General features: G+C 34.7%; 1 protein-coding gene across 46 annotated transcripts in view; it reads right to left on the bottom strand.

The window, feature by feature from the left end:
• RIMS1 (regulating synaptic membrane exocytosis 1) overlaps window positions 1-21,229 on the bottom strand; it is a 567,640-nt gene that overhangs the window by 83,345 nt on the left and 463,066 nt on the right. The window lies entirely within an intron of this gene.

The raw sequence follows: 21,229 nt of genomic DNA on the forward strand, positions 1-21,229 counted from the left end.
ACATAAAAATGATAGGAATGAAAGACACAATAGATTAAAAAATACATGGGAGGCATAAAACAGTAGATTTGAACAGGGAGAAGAAAGAATAAGTGAACCAGAAGACACTATTGTTGAAATTTTACAGACAGAAGAACAGGTAGAGAAAAGAATGGGAACGATTGAGCGGGGCTTCAGGGATATGAATGACAGCACAAAGTACACAAACATATGCATCACTGACTTCCCAGAAGAAGAGAAGGAAAAGGGCCAGGGAGAACATTTGAGGAAATAATGGCCCAAAATTTCCAAATGCTTAAGAAGGCCAGAAATATACATGCTCAAGAAGCACAACATACTGCAAAAAGAAATCCTAATAGACCTATCCAAGACACTTACTGATCAGAATGCCAAATGGCAAAGATAAGGAGAGGATCCTGAAAGCAGCAAGAAAAAAGTGATTCGTCTCAAGGGAAACACAATAAGGCTAAGTCCCAATTTCTCATCAGAAACCATAGAGGCCAGAAGGCAGTGGTACAATATATTTAAGATAATGAAAGAGAAAAACTGCCAGCCCAAAATTCTTTATCTCTCCTTCAAAAATGAGGGAGAGTTTATAATATTCACAGATAAATAGAAACTGAGAGAGTTCATCAACAAAGAGCTCTGCCCTATGAGAAATACTAAAGGGAGTTCTGCAGGTTGAAAGCAAAAGACACAAACACAGGCGTGGTGGTTTGAAATTGTCATGTACCCCAGAAAAGCTCACGTTCTTTTATCCACTTTTGTGGCTGTAAACCTATTGTGGGTAGGACCTTTTGGTTAGGTTATTTCAAATGAGATGTGACTCACCTCATTCAAGGTGGGTCTTAATCCCATTACTAGAGTCCTTTATAAGAGGATAAAACAGACACAGAAGCTAAGAGATGAAATTAAGAGAAGCCCATAGAAAAAAGCCCCAGAGAAGCTAAGAGAAGCACCCACAGAAGCTGAGAGAGGAAGCCACTGAAGCCAGAAGATGATGGAATGGAACCCAGGAGAGACGGACCAGCAGACATTACCATGTGCCTTGCTATCTGACAGAGGAGCCCAAGCCCGTCCGTAACCAGTTTTCAGAGAAGGTATCATCCTATTGATTCCTTAATTGGATATTTTCAAGCCCTTAGCACTTTAAATTTGTAACCCGATAAATCCCCATAGTTAAAATATAACAGTCTATTTCTGGTATATTGCATTTCGTCAGCTTTAGCAAACCAAAACCAGAGGTTTGGAGGAGAGAAATGAAGATTATTAGTAAGGTAATCAAAAGGGAAAAAACAGAGAAAAAATAATATATGATATATAAAAACTAAAGGATAAAATGACTGAAGTAAGTACTGCCTATACAGTAATATCATTGAATGCTAATGGATTAAACACCCCAAACAAAAGACAGATTGGCAGAAAGGATAAAAAAGTATGATCCATCTATATGTGGTTCACAAGAGACTAACTTAAACACAAGGACACAAATAGGTTGAAAGTGAAATGCTGGAAAAAGAGCCCATGCAAACTAACAAAAAAAGGACTGGGGTAGCTGTACTAATTAATATCAGACAAAATAGACTTTAGGTGCCACAAAATACATGATGCAAACACCAGCAAAACTGAAGGGAGTAATAGACATCTCTACAACAATAGTTGGAAACTTCAGTACACCACTGTCATGAATAGATAGAACATCTAGATAGAGGATCAACAAGGAAACAGAGAACTTGAATAACGTGATAGATGAACTAGACCTAACAAACATATACAGAACATTGCATCCCCAAACATCAGAATGCATATTCTTCTCAAGTGCTCATGGATTATTCTCCAGGATAGAACACATGTTTGGTCACAAAACAAGACTCAGTAAACTTGACTGAAATTATACAAAGCACTTTCTCTGACCATAATGGAATGAAGCTGGAAATCAAAAACAGGTGGACAACAGGAAAATTCACAAATATAAGGAAATTAAACAATACACTCTTAAACATTCAGTGGGTCAAAGAAGAAATTGCAAGAGAAATCAGTAAATATCTTGAGACAAATGAAAGGAGAATACAAAATATCAAAACTTATGGGATGCAGTGAAGGCATTGTTGAGAGTAAAATTTATAGCCCTAAATGCTTACATTAAAAAAGAAGAGCTGAAATCAAAGACCTAAATTGCACACCTGGAGGAACTGGAAAGAGTGGAAGAACTAGCAACAGTGCAGCAACTAAATACAAAGCAAGCAGAATGAAAGAAATAACATAGAGAAGTAAGTGAAATCGAGAATTAAAAAAAAAAAAAATTGAATCAACAAAACCAAAAGTTGGTTCTTTGAGATTAATGAAATTGCAAACCCTTAACTAGACTGACAAAGAAAAAGAAAGAAAATATGCAAATAAAAAAATAAAAAATGAGAGGGGGGACATTGCTTCTGACCACATAGAAATGAAAATGATCCACAAGAGAATACTCTGAACAACTGTATGCCAACAAATTAGACAACTTAGATGAAATGGACTAATTCCTAGAAACAAACCAACAACCTACACTGACTCTAGAAGTAATAGATCTCAACAGACCATTTAAAAGTAAAGAGATTAAATCAGAGAGCAAAGAAACTAGACCCAAACTGAGCAGAAGGATGGAAATAACAAAGATTAGAGCAGAGATAGATGAAATAGAGAAATATAAAAACAATAGAAAGAATCAACAAAACCAAAAGTCGGTTCTTTGAAACGATCAATAAAATTAGCCAACCTTTAGCTAGATTGATGAAGAAAAAAGGTGAGAGGACACAAATAACTATAACCAGAAATGAAAACTGGGGCATTACAACTTGATCTCATTTAAATAAAATGGACTATAAGAGGATACTATGAACAATTGTACAGCAATAAATTAGACAACCTAGGTGAGATAGATAAATTCCTAGAAATACATGAACTACCTACACTGACTGAAGAAGAAATAGAAGATCTTAATAAACTAGTAACTAGTAAAGAGATTGAATCAGTCATCAAAAATGCTCAACCAAGAAAAGTTCAGGACCAGAAGGCTTCACAAGTGAATTCTACCAATCATTTCAAGACATATTAACACCAGTCCTGAGCAAACTTTTTGAAAAAATTAAAGAGGAGGTAACACTACCTAACTCATTCTATGAAGACATCACCCTAACACAAAACCGAGATAAAGATACTGTATGAAAAGAAAATTACAGACAAATTTCTCTAATGAATATAGATGCAAAAATCCTCAACAAAATACTTACAAATTGAATCCAGCAGCACATTAAAAGAATTATACACCATGATCAAGTGGGTTTTATCCCAGGTATGCAAGGGTGGTTCAACACAAGAAAATCAATAGATGTAAAACACATTAACAGATTGAAAAGGAAAAACCACAGGATCATCATAATTGATGCAGAAAAGGCATTTGAAAAAATCAGCATTCTTTCTTGATGAAAACATTTTGAAAGATGGGAAAAGAACGAAATTTCCTCAATATGATAAATGGCATATATGAAAAATCCACCACTAACATCATACTCAATGAGGAAAAACTGATAGTTTTCTGTTTAAGATCTGGCACAAGGCAAGGATGCCCACTGTCACCACTGTTATTCATCATGGAGCTAGAAGTTCTGTCTAGAGCAGTTAGGCAAGAAAAAGAAATAAAAGGCATCAAATTGGAAAGTAAGAGGTACAACTTCCAATATTTGCAGATTACATGATCCTAGATCTACAAAGTCCTGAAAAATCTACAACAAAGTTACTAGAGCTAATAAATGAGTTTAGCAAAGTTTCAGGACAGAAGATCATCATGCAAAAATCAAGTGTTTCTATAAACTAGTAATGAGCAATCTGAGGAGAAAATCAAGAAAAACAATTCCATTTACAATAGCAAGTAAAAGAATCAAATATCTAAGAATAAATCTAAGGATGTAAAGTACTGTACACAGAAAAATACAGAACATTGGTAAAAGAAATCAAAGATCTAAATAAATGGAAGGGTGTCCATTTTCATGGATTGGAAGACTAAATATTGCTAAGATGCCAATTCTTCCAAAATGGATTTACGGATTCAAAACAATCCCAATCAAATTCCAACAGCCTAACTTGCAGAAATTGAAAAGTCAATTATCAAATTTATTTGGAAAGGTAAGTGGCCCCAAACAACCAAAAAACAACTTGAAAAAGAAGGAAGTTGGAGGACTCACACTTCTTTATCTTAAAGCTTATTACGAAGTTACAGTGTTCAAAACAGCTAGGTACTGGCATAAAGATAGAAATATTTGACCAATGGAATCAAATTGAGAATTGAGAAATAGACCCTCACATCTATGGTCAACAGATTTTTGACAAAGCTGCCAAATCTGTTCAACTGGGACAGAACAGCCTCTTCAATAAATGCTGCTGGGAGAACTGGATATCCATATGAAAATGAAGGAAAGAGGACCCCTATCTCATACCTTATACAAAAATTAACTAAAAAATGCATCAAAGACCTAAACATAAGAGCCAGGACCACAAAACTCCTAGAATAAAATGTAGGGAAACATGTTCAGGATCCTGCGGTAGCCAATGGCTTCTTAGACTTTACACCCAATGCACAAGCAATTAAAGAAAAGATAAATATTTTGTGTTTCAAAGGACTTTGTCATAAAAAGTGAAAAGGCAGCCTACTCAATGGGAGAAAATATTTGGAAACCACATATCCAAAAAGAGTTTAGCATCGAGAATATATACAGAAATCCTACAACTCAACAAACAATAAAAAGACACAACCCAATGTAAAAATGGGCAAAAGACTTGAAAAGACATTTTTCCAGAAAGTAAATACAAATGGCTAAAAAGCACATGAAAAGATGCTAAACATCATTCGTTACCAGGGAAATAAAAATCAAAACCACAAAGAGATATCATTTCATACCCTCTAGAACATGCACTATTAAAAAAAAAAACAAAGCTACAAGTGTTGCAGAGGTTGTGGAGAAATAGGAACCCTCAATCATTGCTGCTGGAACGTAAACTGATGAAGGTGCTGTGGAAGGCAGTTTGGTGGTTCCTCGGGAAAGCTAAGTATAAAATTGCCATGGGATCTGGTAATCTCGTTACAAGGTATACATCCAGAAGAAATGAAAGCAGGGCCACAAGCAAACATTTTCACACTGATATTTATAGTGGCATTATTCATAATTGCCAAAAGATGGAAGCAACCCAAGTGTTCATCAACTGATGAATGGATGAACAAAATGTGGTATACACATACAACAGAATATTATTCAGCTGTAAGAAGGAATGAAGTCCTGATGCATGTGACAACACAGATGAACCTTGAGGACACCATTAGAGGGAAATAAGCCATATACAAAAGGGCAAATGTTATATGATCTCACTAATATAATGTAATCATAATAAGCAAACTCATAGAGTTAAAATCTAGAATACAGGTTGGCAGGACACAGAATGAGGGTAGAGAATGGGGAGCTCATGCTTAAGTTGTATAGAATTTTTAATTAGATTGATTATAAATGTTTTGAGATGAATAGAAGTGATGGTAGCATATTATTGTGAGTGTATTTAACACCACTGAATTATGGCTGTGATAGTGGTTGAAAGGGTAAGTTTAGGGTCATGTATGTCATTAGAAGGAAAGTTAGAGGATAAAACATGGGACTGTATAACATAGTGAACCTTGTTGTGAATGATGACTGGGATTAATAGCACAAAAATAATAATGTTCTTTCATGAACTAGAAAAATGTGCATCAGTATTACTAGGTGTTAACATTAGGGTGGTATATGGGAAAAACACGTCAAATGCAAACTATGGACTAAAGCTAACAGTAATATTTTAATATTATTTCATTGGTTGTAACTAATGTATGTATGACACCAAAGCTAAGTGTCAATAATAAGGCGATAGTAAGGGTGTGGGGTTTTTCTTTTTTTGGACTAATGAAAATGTTTTAAAATTGATTGTGGTGATGAATACACAACTCTGTGAATATACTGTGAGCCATGGATTGTATGCTTTTGTATGGATTGTATGGTGTATGAATTTATCTCAGTAAAACTGCTTTAAAAATGTATGGAAATTATGAAGAATAGAGAGTATATATATATATTTAACTTTAAACCTCATCTTCTTTTGGAAGCCATCCTCAGTTCAAGGTTTCTTAACCTGATCATGTTCTTATTTTAAAACCTTTTAATTGTGCACTTGTGAGATGGTGAGTAGGAAAAGAGGTCTGAAACTATATAGTGTAGAAAACCATAAGATAACCATTTGCTTGTTGATATACTGCTTAGTAAATGAGGTTGCAAACAACTTGAGGGCTAAGAAAATGCTTTCTATTTCTTGTGTACCATGAAGAGTACTCAATCCAGAGTTATAAATACACTGTCTCTTTTCAAATGCTTAGCTAAAGGGCATTCACTGGTTTATCACCACAAAAACATAAAAGCAGAACAAGAATAGGCAACTGACCTTACTTTTAGTGGGGTCACTAAGCCCTTTGCAAAGTAAAAAGATGGGAACTGAATTGTGCTATTTGGGCCAGCGAATCTAGGACATGCTGAATGTGAAGAAGAGAAAAGCAAATGCAGAGGTCTTGAGGAGACACCTTTCTGCCTCCAAGACCGCTGGCAGAAGAAAGTCAACAAGATCTCACTTATTCCAGCGCTGCTTTATTTCAGTCACGCTCATCAGTAGAACTATCATTAAAGCCATATACAGTTTGGAAATTAAAATCAATACTTGTAAATGCACTTTTACCAAATTCAAGTGTCTCTGGAAAAAAATATGCCACACCATCTTGATCAATACATTTAATGTGATGTCAAAATATTTGAATTCAGTTTTTTCCCTCATTTTTTTCTGTGTGTAAATATTGGACTTGATTTTTAAATTAATTACATGATTTAGGAAAGTGGATGAATTTTCCCACAAAAACATAGTGCTTTTGAGTCTTTACTTTGAAAGAGAAAATAAATGATCTGTGAGAAGACAAAATTATTATTAAGCCATTACAGGAAGCTTTTTTACTCTGAAGGCAAATTTTTCCTACTCTGATCTTTCAATTCACATCTTGACAATTCTCAAATACATTATATATGCCTATAGGAATTTTATCTTCAATAATTTGCTAAAGATCACAGATTCTCATAATCCTCTATAAATAATCTTCATGAAATTAAAAAATTCATTTCTTAAAATGATATCCTCCTGTTCTCTTTTAAAATAGAATAACTGAATAATTGTTTAGGTGAATTTCCTGAGGTAGAAGCTGAAAATAGGAATTGGCATTTTTAGTAGCAGCTTCAACCTTCTAGTGTTGATTAACTATCTCTTGGCTTTATTTATCATGTGAATTTCTTATCAATATCCTTTCTTCCTTTCAAGAACCCTCTCCCATTAGGGCCTTTGGATCTATTTTCAGTTTCCACCATGAATGTAGACAAATCAAAGTTTCTTTCTTACATTTTCACATTCAGCATGATAAAATATTAAGATGTTAAATGATTTGTTTGTATTTCCCAATTAATACACTTCTAGTCACTTCATTAGATAATAGCAAAGTGTTTCAATGCAACTATAAACCTATCTATAAACGTAAATTTATTTACTTATTACATGTGTTCTTTAATCTTTTTCATTTGAAACTTTCCTAAGTATAATATGGTTATTTATTTAGCACTAGATTAATTGCACTAGTTTTATAATTTCATATTAAGAGAAGAGAAATGTAGTATTTCTACATACGAGAACATACTAGCGTATTGAGTTTGAATCTAGAATATTGAATGTTACTATATCCTTGTAGTTCTAGAATAGAAAGTCTGTTAAGCTTCAAGAAAAGTATGACTAATTATTGTGTGCCACTTTCCCTAGTTATGAGAGAAGAATCCTTACAATGTAAATGATTTTGTAGTAAGTATCACAATGTCCTGGCCAGACATTAGATGCTTATTTCCAAATAAAAATTCAAAAGCTGACTTGCAAAGCAGTTATGGTAAGTCTCTTATACACAGGGATCCTCTATCTCTGATCCAACAAAAGACAGATCTCCAAAAAATCTGAACATATTTGCATTTTTACCTAAATATTTTCATAAGATTAATCAGCAGAGCTTCATCAAATCAAGTAATATATGTAAAAGGATGTTGGAAATTGTAAGACCTTTATCAATAATCAGGTAGCTTTCCTCACACATGCAAATTTTCAACTTTCAGTAATTTTTTAATGAAATGATACTTTATTTGACTTTTACTGTAACTGATAAAGAAATTGCCATCAGCAAAAATGGTAGCTATCTACTCATGTAGTCTTCTTTAAATGCAAAAATGTGGAATTGACCTGTAAAATGTATCCAGATCAATGTCCAGGTGCTTTTGCAGTGATGTATAAGCAAAGAAGAGGAAGAAAGAGAACAAGCCCAATGTAGAAGAAAAATTTTCTTTAAAATGTATCTACTAAGAACAGCATGTCACAATGTTAAGTGAAATACCATGATGTGATCAATTAATTACCTTCTAAGCATGATGTTCTAACTGAACAAAGCATCATACTCATTCATTCAATAGACTTCTATTGAGATTATTCTGTCATTAAAGGTACTGTGGTGCGCGAGACAAAATATACCTGATAAATTATTACCATCCTTAAGGAGCTTTGAAATTCATCTGGTGACAAGATCTCTACAAAGATAATTATGGGGCAAAGAAGTACTTAAACAGCACTACCTGAAAACGAAAATAAAATGCTGCAGGAAGTTCAGTTGATCACTTATGGCTCTGACAGGAGCTGAATTTGACAGGAAAGATGAAAGATCAAGGACTTTCCAGGTGGACAGATTAAAACCTGTAGAGTTGCAAAGAAGCCGTAAGGTGTATTTGGTGGATCGAGGAAGGTATGCCTGGCTAAAGCATAGCAAGAAATGAAATAATGCACGTAAGAAATAAATAAGACTAATTTAGTAATGTTAAATAAAAAGTAGACATCGTTTATCATTTTTAAATTATACACATCTCATTGGTTTAACATTTGTACAACACCTGTGACCTGCATCAGAAGTTAAATTATATCCAAATCAAATTCATGTCTATGGACTTCTGTGACCTCAGAAAGAAGTTGGGGAGAACAGAATGGGCAGAATACAGACTGGAACATGAGGAGGACTGAGTGAGTTATGAGGAAATATGGATAAAAGATACAGAAAACTCTGTCAAAAGTTTCATTCATTCAAGCAAATTATTGCGTGCCTACTGTTCTGGTAATCATCAGTGAAATAACAGGCACAATCCCTGAGCTCCCAACCTGGAAAACAAGAGTCAATAGAAGTGCTTTTACTATTTTATGTTAAGGAGCTAAGTTAGGGATCAACTTTAAGAGTAAGATTGAACATAAGAAGATTCTTTTCAAGGGGATAAGCCATCATTCCGGAGAATCATTATGTCTAATGAGAGGTGATATTGATAGGTAAGTGGCATAAATGTAAACACTTACAGAAGTAAGAAAAAAAACTTTAGAAAGAAAAAAGTTTAGGAAACCACATACATGATCATTTTTCTCTAATGTCTCCATCTGTATCGCAGGCACCAAGTTCTTAGCCAAGAGTAGGGGCAGGAGAAACTTTTTCTATGGAGGGCCATACAGCAAATATTTTTGGCTTTGTGGGGCTTATGATCTCTGCCTTTGTAGTATGAAAGCAGAAGCAGACAACAGGTAGAGGAATGGGAATGGCTATGATTGAATGAAATTTTATTTTTGGAGACAATTTCATATAATAATTTTCACATGTCACAAAATATTCTTCTTCTTTTGGAAACAGAAGAACTTAAAAATATAAAAATCATTCTTAGTTTACAGGCCATAGAAACAGGTTTTGGATTAGATTTGCTGACTCATGGGCTAGTATAGAAGAGGCTGGGCAAAGGGAGGGTGCTGGTGAAGAACTTGGAGCCTTGTCTTGAAGCTTATGCCTAATTTGGGGAGTCCACAAACCACCTTCACATGTGTGCACAAGGTGCTATATGTGAGGAAATGCAATCTGCTGAGGCCAGGGACCAAAGAGGTCTACAGATATTCAAATGGAGACTTATCAGGAGGAACTTTAAGAACTACTGATTTAGAAGGACTCAAGAGTTAAATCTTAAGAATTTACATTCTATTAATCACTTTATGCCCAATGAACAAATAAAAATACTGGCTGTATTAACTTGATCCTCACTGCTGTTCATGAAAGATGTCATGGATATATGTTCTTTTGTTATTCTCCTCTTATGTGGTTTCTTAGGAATTATTAATAATGCTAATAATTCTCCTTATTATCAAGCTTTACTATGTGCCAAGTATTTTGATAAACCATTCACATGAATTTTCATTTAATTCTCACAACAATATTCTGATGTGGGTACCATTTATTATTCCATTTTATAGATGGGGGAACTGAGGCTCAAAAAGGCCTTTAAATCTTTGTTTTCTTTGGAAGTATCTTCTAGATGCTCTTTCCTTATATTTTACACTTCCTTTCTAAGTAACTTCATTGACTTCTTTTGTCAACATACATGTTGATGATTCCCAAATTGCCTAAAAAATTTTGGCAATGAATTTCCCAACTTCAACATGGATGGCCAGAACTGAATTCACGATATCCACGCAAAATACGGTCCTTTTCCAGTAATCACCCTCTTAGAAAACAGAAACATCATGTACCCTTATCTCTGACATTTCCCTCCTTCCTATCATTCACAAACTCTGTCACAAGGACTGTTTATTCTAACTCTCTCAAACCCATCCAGTTCATTCCAGATCCTCCCTGATATGAGCCTCCTGCAGTGGTGTCTTAGAGCAGTCAAATATGCTTTTTTTTTTTTTGCATTTTGGCTTGATTGCTTTTTTTTTTTTTTTTTTTATTAAATTCAGTTTTATTGAAATATATTCACACACAATACAATCATCCATGATATACAATCCACTGTCCACAGTATGATAACATAGTTATGCGTTCATCACCACAATCTATCTCTGAACATTTTCCTTACATCAGAAAGAACCAGAACAAGAATAAAAAATAAAAGTGAAAAAAGAACACCCAAGTCATCCCCTCATCCCACCCCATTTGTCCTTTAGTTTTTATCCCCATTCCTCCACTCATCCATACACTAGCTAAAGGGGGTGTGATCCACAAGGTCTTCACAATCACACTGTCACCCCTTGTAATCTACATTATTATATAATTGTCTTCAGGAGTCCAGACTGCTGGGATGGAGTTTGGTAGTTTCAGGTATTTACTTCTAGCTATTTCAATACATTAAAGCCTAAGAGGTGTTATCTATATAGTGCATAAGAATGTCCACCAGAGTGACCTCTCGACTCCATTTGGAATCTCTCAGCCACTGACACTATTTCGTCTCATTTTTATGCTTTTTTTTTTTAAGTGGAAAAAAAAGGGGGCAGGATTCTAGAGCAATATTAAATATTATGAACCTATTATTGGTTTTAAGTCTCTCTCTCTCTGGGTGTACATACAGTTGAATGAGATTACAGTGAACTGGTTAGGAACATAAGCTCTACTTTAACTTCTAAGAGTTGTGTGGACTTGCGCAAGCCATGTAACCTGTAAAATGGGAATAATATTAGCGTCTTATGGCTGTGATTTGAGGACTGGAGAAATTAATACATGCAAAGCACTTAAATCACTAGCTGGCATGTGGTAATTGCTCAGAGAATTATAGCTATTTTAGTTGATGGAGTGATGAAAAATTTTGGACATGGATGATGGTGATGGTTGCACAACATTGTAAATGATATTAATTACACTGAATTGTACACTTAAAATGGTTAAAATGGCAAACTTTGTGTTACATATATGCTAGAATAAAATAAAAATTGGTAATCTGCTATATAAATAATCAGACACATTTCTTGTTACATCTTAAGGTACCTGAAATATTTTATAACAACCAATATGAAATTTATTTCATGCTTAAAAATTATATTAGCACAGTTAAAAATAATTACAACTTCCACATAATTATTTGAGTACTTATTATTGTGCTTTGAAGGTACTTAATAGAGGCTAGTCACCTTCCACCGATTCTGAAATACAAACCAATTGTAAAAATTAACTCCACTCATACAATATTTTTTCCGCCAAACCAACCCAACAGTGCATTTACATATTAGCCAAACTCAAGATTTGTAGTTCAGTGCAAAGCAAAGAACAAAAATAGAGCAGCTGGAGTATGTTTGAAAATACTAGTCCTTATTAGGGCATCTCTTCAGAAGATGAGTTACTATAGCTGAATTAAATCTCTTTTAACAGTAGTGAATTCCTAAGCCAGACAGCAACAGTAAATAAAAGAATCTGTGCTTACATTCATTTGATGGTTCTGCAGACTTGAGAATCATTTCTGGCACCATGATTTTGCATTCAGGAAACCAAGAACATGAAACATTATGTTCCTCAAATGTTTCCTTTTGCCATTAAATGAATCAAATAAACGAGGCATGAATAAGGAATTCAGATTTCAGCAAGGTTTTGATCTGCCATAGCTTTCAGTTCTGAAAGTGTTTTTGGGGCCCACATCCTTTGTAAGAATTTCAGGCTCCCATTGTTAATATTGTCAGCAGAGCCAAGAAAGCCTTTCTTAGAATGTTCAAAGGACCACCTTAACCTTCCTTCCCTGAAGCTATAAACTTACTCCTCGTAAAGTTAGCGGCAGAGAGTCTCTTCACAAAGCAGACATACTGTCTGGAAGGAGAGAAAATAAGAAGTCCTAGGGCAAATGTGAGACATTCATTTTCTCAAGGCAAGTAAAGCACATGGTTCAAGCATATGCTTGCTTGATTTATTTTATGATTTGCTTTACCTGTGTGAATTTTAAAGGAAGAAAGGTTGGGAAAAGTTTAGCTGAAAGAGATTTAATAATTTGGGCATTTTCTTGACATGATTACTGTCTAAGGACAATGCAGATTTCAAACTAATGCCTTGAACATGTAGAGAAATTAACTTACCCAAGCACTATCCCTTTTGGTGTAAGGGGATTACAGTTATAGTACCACCAGTATTTGCTACTCTTTTTCTAACTGTGGAACATAGGCAATTTTCTGTTAGTTTCCGTCTTGATTTCATCTTGAGAAGTTAGCGATGAGCTTTAAAAATCATAGCCTCTTTTTAAAAGTTATTTTGAAATCAAGCATCCATAAATCTACTGAAAAGTTCTTAAATACTTACATTTTTGTCTATATAATTTCCTAGGATAATACACTATATATAGTTTTTATTCTACTATGGGCCTTCCGAAATGTTTCATTCCCTTGATTATAATGAAAGAATTGTTTAATTACATAGAGAGAAACTGCCAAAGCCCCCAAACATGTCAGAGTAAGAATAAAAAAAGAGAATTGCTCATCGTCTTGAGAAAATGATACACTATTTATAAATAAATAAGAAAGATAAGGAAGAACTTTATTCCAATAAGGAGAAAGATTTTCAAGCTAGAAAGAGTCAAGGTGAATAACAAATGGCAGCCCAAGACAGCGATCTTCAAGAATCCAGATCCAACCAAATTTCATCTCAGAATCTTAAAAATACATGATAAACTTTCTCCAGGCACCCTGTTTTATTTACTTTCATGTCTCTAGTGCCTGGCATAGTGCCTGACACATGATGACGACCCCTCATGTTTTCATGGAATGTGAAATGCAAAGCATTAAACATGATGATGTGATTCAGGTGAACATAGAAATAGCTTGAGTTGGACCACACTTACATAGCCCATATAAGCTCATACTGAAGCTTTTCAATTGAAACCTCCGAATTAGGATTAATCTGTTTGGCCCAAAGCAGAAGTTTACATACAGGCTGTCACCTTTTACTCTATATGCTTAGGAATTAAACCAAAATGAAATCTCTAAATCCATTTATAGATACTTTCAACTGGAGGCTTATGAGTATGTAAGAAAGGTTTATTTAAGGTTTAATAACCAAGTTTCATGTGGACTCTTGTTTGGGAAGGAAAACTTTCACATGGCATTAATGTACCATAAATCATGATTTACAAAAACATTCTCACATCCTGTCTCGGGTGAAATTTTAATTTTGCCAATGAACTTTCCACTGAAAGAGAAAATGGTAAAACTGACAAACTAATCTAGCTATGCGCTTTTTGTTTTGGAAACCTGCTATTCCTAAATGCTCCCAAATTTTGCAAGTTCTTTGGAAAATTCAAGGAATTATTGGCTTTTTGAGAGATACCTTGAATATTATATTTTGTGTTTCAAAGGAGTATTGGATTTCTTGTTGATACCACTTTCATTTATTGTTTTTTTAATTTAATTTTCTTGTACTATTCATTGTGCCTACAGTTCAATGCAGACCTTTTATTAATCTGCCAACAGACATTCTAAGATGTAGTGTGATCCTTATGTTTCATTGCATAAAACAGATGTATAATTAAAAAAAAAAAACATGATAATATATTCTCAAAGAATCCTCTGGTGATTTCACAAATCCTGGCAAGAGGACTAGAGAAGTTCAAAAGCAGGAGATGACAACAGCTAATGTGAAGTAGATATCTAGAAGGGCGACACTGATCCCTGGTAAATACTTTTTAAAGTTTACTTTTCAGATCATTTGTATGATCCAAAACCAGCGGTAACTCCAGTACTTCTTAGCAGTTCTTTTATTCATGACAGTTAATGTCCTACAATATTCCTCACTCTGTATCCTCATTCTCTCCATTTGTTTTTTGGCTCATTTGTACTGAGAAGATCAAGGGCATCTGACTCAAGCTCCTTCAGCTTTCAATATCCTCACTGCAATATTCCTCTGTATTTCAATCCTTTCTTTTTTTTCTTTTTCTATCAAACTCAGGGAACGAACCATCCTTCCCTCTTGCCAAATACACTGTGTTCTTGAATTATCCCCTTTATTCTTTGGGACTCCAGTAATTACAATTCTTTGCATTGTGTCTTTTGATCTTTCCACCTTGGGGTACTCCTTTCACACTTCATCCTGGAAACACGCTCACAGCCCCTTAATTCTAACACACACACACACACACACAAACCTTATCCCCTTATTTACATGGTCTAGTATATGAAAAAATAATATATGTTGACAGAATGAAAGAATGAGAACTGTTCATAACTGATCTCTCTCGAGATTCAGCTTCCTGATGAGAAGTTCACAATAATCAACTTTTATCCATCTTCCAAGCTCCAGCCCCATCCATCTGAACCGCCTTTGGCCCTGAGGGTGGGGACAGCCTCACTATATCCACTGCAGACCCTCTGGGCTCACACCCTTGGGTCCCTACCCATAGCCTCTCCTGTTCCAGATTCTCCAATGACAAAAGCCCCACCCCAAATCCAATGGAGGGTAATTAAAGTGGGGGTGGGTGAATCAAGGGTTAGAGGAAGATGAAATGAAAGAAAAAGTGGAAGTGGAATGGGCTACAACCCATGCTGAACCCTGTCTCACACCTGAGGTACACACTAGCCTCATTCCTTCCTCGCTAGTGTATCAAATGTGGAAGGTCAGGAATGATAACTCAGTCCTGAAATCCAAAGGCTTATTCTCATTCCATAGCCTTCTCAATACTTCTGTAAAAATAACCAGACTCTCTTTAAAATTCTCTCCTTCCTTCAGACTCTCTCCTCCTCTATGTCACTCACTCTTTCTCTGGATCTTGTTGTGCCACCAACTCCCAGACCCCCTTTGTCCTGCTTCCCTCACCAGTTATTCCTGAATGTGAATATATCACCTTGTCTTCTGTTGATTTCACCTCCAATTTATGCCTCTTCCTGAATAAACTTACTCCTTTCCATTTTCACAGCTACTGGCCTAGCTCACTACCACACAAGTGCTCATTTCATCCATTACAGTAATCTCAAGCTGATCTCTTTGTTTCCACGTGCTCTTCCTCACTAATATTCTAGTTTGCTTCCAGTTTAAGATTCCAGGAGCACAGCTTTGTTTCTTTTATTCCCTTGATTAACAGTTTCCTGTTGGTGACCAAAGCCTCTTATAAAGGACTTCTGAGACCTGGTCCCAACCTGTTTCTCTAAATGTATTTCCCAATATAGCCCTTTCATATACCTTTGCTCTAGCCAAACTGGGTTCATGTCCTGGGATAATTTACTGAAATATACAATATTTCTCCTGGTATTTTTCCTTCCCATTTCCATAAAGTTAATAGCCAGGCCCTTTTAGGCCTCTTTGCTTCAGAGATGTCTGTAGGTAAACTGTGACAGTCAGAAGTCAGTGGCTGCTCAGTCTTTTGTAAATGACTAAATTCTAAAATAGATAATGTGAAATATGCTAGAAGAGGAGGAGAAGGCTTTGTGAGGCAAGGAAGATGTGAAATGTTCCTCTAGAATGGGAGTGGGGTGGAGCCTCTAGGCACCTAGGATCTGCTCCATTCACCCTGTTGTAAAATAAAAAGAGAGGAAGAATACACCAGGAGCTTAATGTGACTGAGATGTATTTTTTTAAACATAAGTTCAGATTCATCTACTTGGAAAGACTGTGGATCACTGGAACTTTCCTGTCCATGTTAGAGATCTTTTTCCTTAACAAATATATACCTCTTGCACGGCTCATGGCAGAAGTTGACTGTGAAGTCAGGATCTTGACTTACAGGTATTCAGAGAAAAAATATGACACCTGTGAAGACTGATATAATAGGACTTTATAAGTTTAGAGGGTTTTGAGCTAGGCTGTGAGGAAAAGAATCTGGATAAGAGAAAAATAAATCTGGATGGTGGAAAATACTGGAAAGTTATAGAATATCTATTATGAAAGTAATATAGAAGTGATTCTGTTACTACATAATAATTGATTTTTAATTGTTTAAAAATTGTAACATAGTCCTGTAATAGCTCCCATAATTTAATCTAATTTATAACCACTCAAATACTGCCAATATGTAGAAAAAAAACTGTTATTGATCTATGGAGTAAAGTAGTCTCAGCTATTAATGATATAATAAATAATAATTTTATTAAATGGTTAGTACACAATTATCTACCAATATTTCATGAACCCTCTTCTTGAGAGCCTTGCATCCTTGACCAATTTCTCTTGCCACTTCCTTTGGTAAGATGCATAAGTGGCACTGGATGTCACCATGACATCTGATTTTACATTTTTTCATTTAATTCTTTGGTTCATGTTTATTTCAAGTGTGAATGATTTTCTTCCACTGGAGATGAATCTTCTATTTTTGAAATACACTGCCAAACAGTACTAGAGATACTGTTATTTGATAATATAAGAAAAACAAAATGCTTAATTTCTACTGTATAAATATGACACTTTACATTTATAGATGTTTTACTTATAAAAGCTAAAATTTCTAATCAGAATTTAGAGTTTCAGATATACAGCGATTATTCAACCTAAGTTCCAGAGATGACCCTTCTCTTGTATTGGAGGGGTGTGTGTGTGTGTATATGTGTGTGGTGTACTTCCACTAGAATTAAAGAACTCTTTCATAAAGTTTTAGGATCCATAGATTTATTTCCCATGTCCCATGGGATTAAGCACTCACCATTTTTAACATTTAATCAACCTGCTGTTCCCTCTGCTGTGAAATATAATGCCCTGTGTAATATTCCTGATTAATCTTTTTGTGCTCAGGCCTTACTCTCTCATACTTGTATCTTGACACTTGGATTACTGCCTTTTCTGAGCTGGAATGCTTGTTTTTATGTGATTTTCCCTATTATACCATGATATCCTTGATGATAGAGAGACTATCTCATTCATCCTTGTATTATTCCTAGCTCTTAATCTAGTACCCAGAATACATAGTTACTCATTAAATGTTGAACCTTATTTCAAACTCTTGTTTTTAGCACAGTGGTTCAGAGCATGGGCTCTTGCACCAGGCAACCTGGATTTAAATTCTTGTCTAACTGCTTACTATATGATCCTACGCAAGATACCAAGTTATTAAATCCATTTATGCCTTAGTTTTGTCAACTTCCAAATGGGAATGATAATTAGTACTTCATAAATTTGTTGTGACCAATAAAGGAGTCATATATATCTTAAGATTGCATGAAAAAAAAATTAGAAATGTAGATATGTTATTAGTTTTATTCCCTCAGACACTTGAATACTTGTCTTTCTTGTGATACCTGATACCATAATTATCTTACACTTGTAAGTAATTTCTTGGGTGTATTTAAGGCTGATTAGTCACAGATTTGTGGACCCTTTCCACTAATGCCTCCATTCATAATTGAGGAGGAAATAACACTGGTAGAATATCATATAGTTAAGTATATGAGTGAGGGGCCAAATCCTCACACTACATGGGTTGGACCTCTAAGCCTATGTAAGCTAAAACAACTTCATATTTTAAAGCCTGGTCCTAAATTCACACAGAGATTCATTCAGTTCCAAAATATCCTGGCCCATGCGCTTTTTCCTAAAATTTCCCTTACTTTCACAACTTTACTACCTTTTAAATCAAACTAAGCAACTGCTTCCTGAATAGGTTTTAAACTATGTTCTTGGTTGTTTGAAGGTTACCAGTAGTGGCATCTAGATGTATTGTTTGAAAATCTTCTTAGAAGTTTATGCCATTCTCCTAGATAAAAAATACATTTTAAGAAGTTCCTACTTCATCACAAATAGTGTTGTAGAGATTATTTAAAACTATTAATATTATCTAAATTGAAATATTCTGTAAGAATAATTTAATATATATCATTTACCATGCTCTTGAAGTTTATTACAATAAATTTTACTTGATTTTGAACCAAGAATCAAATATACTTCTTTGAGTTCATTTGTGGCTACACAAATAAAACAATAAAATCTATGTGCTTAAAATATATCACCAGGAAGAGAGCTGGTTAAAACTTTATTTCTAAGTGCCTTAATAATTTTCCCAATTATGTTCCATCCCCAAAGTTAGAAGAGAGAGAACCTGCATGCCTCCATGTTTTGGGGTGGATCGCAAAGAGAAGTTCTTAAATAAAGTATTTTTTATTTTAAACATAATTAAAATTTTACCTTAAACATAATATATTCTTTTCCAAAGTATATCCAGTTTGTTTTAATATAAAAATAATGCTGTTTTTCCCCCTCCAAATCTTTGATTTCTTTGATAGTATTAGAAAATCTGTTGTAATTACCCATGGGCTGGGAGGGCCCCCTAAAATCCTCACCAGTCTGAGATTAACAGTTTTATTTCATCACAAAAGTCATTTAAATAATTTACATTACTGTTGCTTAAAACTGGACAAATACCTCACGTTTTTCTTCCTATGGTGATGGGCCTGGGAAAGACAGAGTTTATGGAAAATTTAAAGAAGAGAAAACTATTCTGAGGGCTTGTAACTATAAAAACTGAGGTAATACTGAAGGGAAAGGCTGGAAATTGGGAGATATGGAAATACTGAGCTTGTTTCAAGTGGGACATCCAAGAGAAACTTTCCTATGGGAAGTTAGAAATTAAGTATCATTTCTTGGGTGAGGAGGAATCTGGAAATACGGATTTGATGGTCTTATGCAGAAGCTGAAGCAATGACAAATGAGATTTCCTATAAACAGTAAAACTGAATTTGTTGAATCTCCATAAGAGAAAGGAAATATAATTACTGGAAGGTTAAAAAAAAAGAATCCCTAGAAGAAGGCAAAAAAGGGAGAAAAACCAGGCCATGCACTCAAAGAAAGGGAACTGATAATGGGGGATGATCAACACTTGTGACTTGACTCAGAAAGATCAAGATAATTGAGACCAAAGGATAAGTCATCAAATGAAAGGTGAAATTATTATGTAAGAAGTGAAACAAAATTTTACAACTAGAAAGTTCAGAGGTGCAACCCACCCATTATTTAAGCAAACTGGGTCTTAGGGAGATAAAATCAGGTTGGGAAAGAACTATTTTGTCATTTTGGATTCATAATCATGTCCTTTTTATTACTGTACATTGCAATCTAATCTACAAAAGTAGGGTGTTCCATGGATGTTATTAACACTCAACTTCTAGCAAGGGAGGCATTATTTGAAATTCATCACATGACCATAACTGGGATAAAATCTGAACTACCAAATCAATGAGTCTGAGTATTTCAGTGACAATCATTTGAACCTACAGCCTGACCAAAGATGTGCCTCACATAAAGTTCTATGCAAAAATATTTTGGTGCTTTATTCTAAGAAAATTTAATTCTATTCAACTAGCAATTGATAGAGACTGAACTAACTAGAGGGTTAAAAAAAAAATGGGGCTGTGGAAAGTTGGGAAGGAAGATAAGCCATTTCCTAAACCTACAGCCACCCATGCAGGAAACACTGGTTCTCTAAAATGCCTTCGAAGAACATCCAAATGATGAAGTATTTTGAAGTCTGGTGTCGAAGCCTTCTTCCCACGCCACACTGTAAAGCATCATTATAATATCAAAATAAAAAACAAAACTGAACCCCCCCCCCACCAAAAATAGAATAAAACTACAAAATCTAAAAGCTGCCTATTCCTACTCTGAAGAAATCTGACCCTAAGGAAAAGAAATGATTTTCCTTCACAATAAACAGAGAACAGGTCATCCCACTGGGATAGCATTGAAGCAGCTCTGACTACCACAGGGTGTTAGTTCATCTGGGCTCCTTCTAATCCTATGATTTTAAGAAAGACAAATCTGTTTATATAAATAGCCACAAATACAGCATCAATTTTTGAATGACTCACAATTTTCTCCCTTTAATTTGTCAATATATTCGGTAAAATGTATAATTTTAAATGGGTACTTTATAGGATGCCAAAGTTAGCTACATAAAGGATTTTTAAACATATTAAGTAAATTTTGGCAATATTTTTGCTATTAAGGAAAAGGAAAAGGAACCAGTGGTTCTGAGGAGAAAGATGCTGGAAAATTAAATCAGTTAGCTATTTCACTTACCTTTGGTTTTACATAGTACTTAGCAGTGACGAATCATCTAATATGTTTGATCTAATATTATACAATTTGAGAGTGTTTTTTTATATATTACAATTTACAATACAAAAATAACCATCTCCCCTTCGGTGTTTGCTTTTTATCTATATACCTTGAGGAAAGAAAGCTTTTAAGATTCATAAGCCACAGAAAATAATTGCAACTCACATTTGTATTAAAACATTATTCTTTACATGAATCCACTGACCCATTTTTCTCAAGTAAAAATAACTGCTGAGTGTTTACTTGCATTGGAACTAC

This window comes from Choloepus didactylus, chromosome 7 (genome assembly GCF_015220235.1).
Source record: "Choloepus didactylus isolate mChoDid1 chromosome 7, mChoDid1.pri, whole genome shotgun sequence".
NCBI classification, from domain to species: domain Eukaryota; kingdom Metazoa; phylum Chordata; class Mammalia; order Pilosa; family Megalonychidae; genus Choloepus; species Choloepus didactylus.